Source organism: Rutidosis leptorrhynchoides, chromosome 7, assembly GCF_046630445.1.
Source record: "Rutidosis leptorrhynchoides isolate AG116_Rl617_1_P2 chromosome 7, CSIRO_AGI_Rlap_v1, whole genome shotgun sequence".
Taxonomy (NCBI): Eukaryota; Viridiplantae; Streptophyta; class Magnoliopsida; order Asterales; family Asteraceae; genus Rutidosis; species Rutidosis leptorrhynchoides.
The window spans coordinates 136,425,269-136,432,191 of NC_092339.1; positions in this window are offsets into that span (position 1 = coordinate 136,425,269).

The window sequence follows — 6,923 nt, forward strand, 5'->3', positions numbered from 1 at the left end:
AGATCTTAAGACGCATTATTGGTGGCCTAATTTAAAGACAGACGTTGCAACATATGTCAGGGAATGTTTAACTTGTTCCAAAGTCAAAACAGAACACCAGAAGCCGTCAGGGTTACTTCAACAACCAGAAATCCCAGAATGGAAGTGGGACGGTATTACCATGGATTTTATCACAAAGTTACCTAGGACTGCCTGGGGTTATGACACCATTTGGGTAATAGTTGATCGTCTCACCAAATCTGCACATTTCTTGCCTATAAAGGAAACGGATAGAATGGAGAAACTATTACGATTATACATAAAGGAAATTGTTTCAAGGCATGGAATACCTATTTCCATTATATCCGATCGTGATAGTAGATTTACATCAAAGTTCTGGCAATTACTACAGGAGGCCTTGGGAACTCGTTTGAATATGAACACCGCATATCATCCGCAAACTGACGGGCAGAGTGAAAGAACAATTCAGACTCTTGAAGACATGCTCAGGGCATGTGTGATCGATTTTGGAAACGGATGGGATAAATATCTACCATTAGCAGAATTCTCGTATAATAATAGTTATCATGCGAGCATTAAAGCTGCACCATTCGAAGCACTGTATAGAAGGAAGTGTAGATCCCCTATCTGTTGGAATGAAGTAGGAGATCGACGATTAACTGGTCCCGAGATCATACACGAAACTACTGAGAAGATAGTACAAATCAAGGAGAGATTGAAAACAGCCCGTAGTCGCCAAAAGAGCTACGCCGATGTCCGAAGGAAACCATTAGAGTTTCAGATCGGTGACATGGTTATGCTAAAGGTGTCACCTTGGAAAGGTGTAATACATTTCGGCAAAAGGGGTAAACTGAACCCAAGGTATGTAGGCCCGTTCAAGATCATCGAACGCATTGGACCGGTAGCTTATCGACTCGAGTTACCACAACAACTCGCCGGAGTACATAATATGTTTCACGTTTCAAACCTTAAGAAGTGTCTTGCAAAGGAAGACCTCACCATTCCTCTTGAAGAAATCCAAGTCGACGAGAAACTACAATTCATAGAAGAACCAGTCGAAATCATGGACCGTGAAGTTAAACAACTCAAGCAGAGAAACAAACCAATCGTTAAGGTTCGTTGGAATGCTCGAAGGGGTCCCGAGTTTACTTGGGAATGAGAGGATCAGATGAAACAAAAGTATCCACATTTGTTTCCCGACAACGCAAAATAGGTACAACTTTAAAATTTCGGTACAAAATTTATTTAACGGGTAGGTACTGTAATGACCCTGATTTTTCCGATCGTTCTATACTTATAAGATTAATATTTACATAAATTAAACCTTACCAACATGATAAGCAATCCAAATTGTTGAGTTTTGTGTTTTTGAAAAGAGTTTTACACAACGTTTGACCGTCCAATTTGACCGATGATATCACTAACTATATAACATACGATAATTATACATTTGTGTATATATACGTATTTATATATATTTAACATGATCTAAGGATGGTTTAACATCTCATTGTGTACTAATAACAATGAGTTATAAGTATACTTTGAAACTACTAACTTAAGTTTTCAAAACGATAACTATACGTAACGTTCTTTGATATATATACTTATAACCTATAATGCTTATACAAGTATCGTATAAATATATATTTAATCACTTTTAAAGGGCTTATATACATAAAATAATATAAGTATATTCACAAAAGATAGCTATATTTGAATTCTCGTTCCGTTTCCTCAAGATTTCTATACGTATATCTAGGGTATATGTACCCGTATCATACCCAGCTTCTATACGTATTTACTATTGGTATATACATATCAAATCAACATCCTAATCAGCCATATTACTGCCCTAGATATGAGGTAACTAGGATTTGTAAGCTAGCATGGATATTATTACAAAATAACAAACTAAAAATCTTGTCCTTGTCTCCCCATTCACGTTTTTAAGGGCTCTCCCCATTTCATTTCTAGTTCACCATTCTCACTTCCAATTACTCCCTAACTCACCTACTTACAAGCCATAAGAAACCTATATCAATTCAGCAAGTAACCATGAAGATCTAGCTTCAAAAACAAGCCTTAATCATCATAAGAAATTCCTTTCAAGAACACTTCAATAATCCTTCCAAGTATACAAGTTTACTTCCAACCTTTTGATCTAACTCCACCACTCTTTGATTCCAAGATTATTTCTTATCTTTTGCAGTAACTTTGTCCAAGTAACTTGAGGTAGTAACCTTGTTCATAATCTTATTCAATTCATATTCATATAGCTATCTTATTTTGTGATATAAAATTTTAACAACAAGAACATAGTTTGAATGATTTCAAACTTGTTCGCAAACTAAATAGATCCTTCTAACTTAACTTTTAAAACACTTCAAGACCTGTAATATATCATAAGGATATGCTAACTTAACAAGATACAACTTGTTTTTACAAAGAACACCTTAAAACTGAATCTACGTCGGAGTGCAACCGGGGGCTGTTTTGGGTTGGATAATTAAAAACCATCTTAAACTTTGAATTGGAAGTTCATATTCTGAAAAAATGATATTTCTTATGAATATGTTAATATATAAAAATCTCATGGTATAACTCAAAGTGTAAGTATTTTTATAAAAATGATCATCTAGATGTTGTTTTTATGACGGAAATGATCACTTTCATAAGATTCACCAAAGTTTGACCTATAACCTGTGATTTCAAATGCAAACTAAGGTATTTACAGTTCATATTCATAAATAATGACTCGATCCAAGAAAGTGGCAAGTTGAACCAACAAAAACGGAGTTATATTGAAGAAACTACGGCTAAAACAAAATTGGGTATCCGAAGCTAGTTTAGCTACGAAATTAATTGGAGTAAAACTAAACTAATCATATCTTTGCTAATTAATATGATATTTTATATATATTTACTTATGATTTGATTTTATATATTTCAGGACCACCCGTAAACAACGCGAGAAGATTAATTATAAGACCTCATGATTGTACGCAACACGTCATTTGACAACACGGTACTTTATGTACGCAACACGTCATTTGACAACATGGTACCATGGGTCGAGATTAATTCTGATCAATACGAATATGATGGGGTCTTTATTTATTTTATTGAGCAACTAATTGTGGACCATTAACATCGGACTGCTAACTACGGACTAATAGATATTAAAAGTATTATAAGTATATATGTAACGATTATTTGAAAAGAAAATATGTTAATATATTATATATATGGTTAGGTTCGTGATATCTATCGGAGACCAAGTCGTGTTAAATATCTTCAAGGCAAAAGTGAGTATATAGTCCCACTTTTAAACTCTAAATATTTCGGGATGAGAATACATGCATTTTATGATTTACGTTATGGACACAAGTGATTAAAAATATATATTCTACGTTGAGTTGTACCACTGGCATACTTCCCTGTAACTTGGTAACTACTATTTACATGCGGTATTGTAAACGCGAATCCTGTTGATAGATCTATCGGGCCTGACAACCCCAACCGGACTGGACGACCAGTATTCAACGGTTGCACAGTACTTCGTTTCGGTGACTACACTTGGTACGGTGTAGTGAGATTTCATAATAAAGGGAATATGCGACGTTGATTAAATGTTAAGTATGGTTATCAAGTGCTCAACCACTTAGAATATATTTATTAAAACATTTATGTATATTAAATCTTGTGGTCTATATTTATAACGCTGCTAGCATTAAACCTATATCTCACCAACTTTATGTTGACGTTTTAAGCATGTTTATTCTCAGGTGATAATTAAAAGCTTCCGCTGCATTATGCCGAATTTAAGCAGGATTTGGAGTATGCATATTTGTGTCAAAAATAAAACTGCATATCGGAAGATTTGTAATGTGAAATATGTTGGAAATCGTATTGTTATTATCAAATGTAAAGTTTGTAAAACTAAGATTATCGCTAAACGATAATCATTATTATGCTGTTTGAACCTTTGATTATAATAAAGATTATGGTTTGTATTATAAAACGTATGCAGATTTTGAAAAATGTCACATATAGAGGTCAATACCTCGCAATGACACCAATGAGTACGTGACGTTTATATTCGATATGAACGGGACGCTTCAGAACTTTTATCGAGTGAAATTAATCTTACTTATTTTCTGATGTGGACGATCCACTCCCGTGACAACCACAGAGCATACGATACGTAGATTAATACACACTAGATATTAGAACCTTAGCTCTTGATACCACTTGTTGAGAAAAGTGACACCGAATTATAGCAAACCGCTAGTAATACTTGAAATAATGACAATAAAGGAACACCAAGATTTAACGTGGAAAATCCCAATAGGGTAAAAACACGGGCAAGGAAAGAAACGTTTCACTAATATGAATAATAGGAATTACACTTCTCTCTAATTACAAGGATAAGTACCAAGTTATATATCTCTTGTAATTAGGAGATTTATCACTTACTAATTCTCTATTAGACTACTAGAACACAAGAAAGAAGAATGTGTTGGTATGATTTGAATGTGCTTCCATTGCTCTCTATTTATACTAAAAGAGAATGAGACTATGTGTAGTTAGTGAACCATAAGTCTTCACAATATTTTGGCATCAATTGTGTTGATTTAGTTTATCAACTCCACAATTCATCTACTCCATCACAACTTTATGTGTCACCTTTTTTTATTTCAACAAGTACGAGTATAAAATTGGATAGAATTTATTTATTCCTTTATCAATCAATTAATACAAAGTTATAAAACACAAACAAATTTTCAAGACAAACAAATTTATTAAACAAAGACACCTTGATATTTTATTGCACTCAATTTATACAGTATTGAAAGAGAAACCAGTATGTTCCAATGCCTCTCAATTGAATACATCATATGGGCAAATTCAAATGACATTGCATCGGATATTTTTGTATCAATTATTATTAGATTGCCACCAAACAAGCCACCATAATTGTAAAAGTATTAAACATTTGTCAAGACATTTGTCTTGGAATACTTGAACATTATCGACATAATTATTACAATTTAAAGGTCAGACTACACACAACAATGCACCACGATTGTTAAATGAATGTGCCCCGCTATATTTTTGTATACATAAACACTAAGTGGTTTTAGATGGAAATATAATTTCTGGTATTTCAACGTGGGTGCAAGTTCAAGTTTAGTTAGCATGTGTTTCCTATAGCCTTATATCAGTTAAGCAATGTAAAGCAACATTTTATACAAATATAATTTTCTCCCCTTCAAGAATGATGCCCCTTCAAGAATGATGCTCAAAATATGTGCTATAATTTACGGGTTTGGAGTTTTTTAAGTGTTTTAATTTATCTAAGTTTAGAAAAGAATATATCACACGTATTGTAATGTTAACCCTCGTTTTCATTTAACATTAATGAATTGATTAATTGAAGATTTATGTGACATGTAATTTTAAGCCTCATTTCCATATAAGAAAACTTTGTCAACAACTTCTAAATATTCAGGCGATTTTGCTAGTTCTTACTAACTTATAAAATCAGAATTAGTCGATAACAAACCAGAATCAGATTCTAAACCGGTAGGCAAAACCGCAACAGCCTCCTCGAGTTCATCAACAGAAATTTTAGGCGCAATAGAAAGGAATGTTGTAACCGGGGTAATCGATAGTCGGAAGAAAAGCTTTGATCGATGAAACCTTACAACGAATATCACCAACTGAATCCGACTGTAAAGCAACCGGAAAAGAAATCGGCACCTATATACTCTTGATCGGAGGAAGAAGTCGATATATGTTTATCATCTATTTAGACATTTATTGCCATCCGATTAATAGTACATCCATTGGCATCTATTGACTAATATGGCGTATTAACTTTGTAAACTTTTGTTTTACTTTGCAAGTGTTGCATTGCTAAGATAACCGCTACAAATGGTCTTCAAACCTACTATCAGACTTGGATTTTTTTTTTAAATAGTAATTTTTTCAAACGATCTTTAAAAAATGGAAACTGAATCATAATCTTCGCAAAAATGGTAAAACCGAACTTCCAAAGTTCGATTTTGGTCAAACCCGAAGTTTGGAAGTTCGGTATTGTTATTTTATTCGTTTCCACAGTGACTTGGCAGACAAGTGTACTAGGTTAGCCACCCGTGCCCTAAACTGAAGTTTGAAACTTCGGTTTTGCAGGCTTTTGAGCAAAACCAAAGTTTCAAACTTCGGTTTTGGTCCTGCCATCTTTTGTTCACTTTTTACCCGAATCTTGCTTTTGCAGGTCGTAATCTATGCTTTTGTACATCTATTTATACCAGTTGAAACTTCATTCTCAATAACAACATCACATACAACACAACCACATTTCAAACATCTGAAACTGAGTTTTAATTTTCACTGAATTCAACAGTTTAAAACTAAAAAAACACAAAATCAGATTCTAAAAAAATGGCCAATGATGAGAACGATGGATGGGAATACCTACTTGATATTGATGATTCCGATCTCACTCAATCTGTATCAGTTTCAAAACCCAATCAAACCATATTGGTGCCCACTGAGGCGCCCCCATTCCCCCGACCTTTAGAGTCCCCCCAACTTAACCGTCGAAAACAAAAGCAACCTATTTCACCACAACGACCTGTTCTTCGCGGTTCCGGGTCTAACAAAAAGAACAAATTATCCTACCGAATCCCTGGACCCACTGGTGTTTTCCAAGATGCGTATGAACTTCGAAATAACGAGAATAACGTTGTGGATGACATGTCTACGCAAGATTTTGTAAGGGAAATAATCAACAGACCTGAAGCGGATGATTCGTTTACACTGGATCCGTGGCTACGCGCGATGGAGTTTGCATATCCGTACGGAGGTAAACAACAAAATTGTATACTCATTCTTGAAACCATAAGCTAACAGTT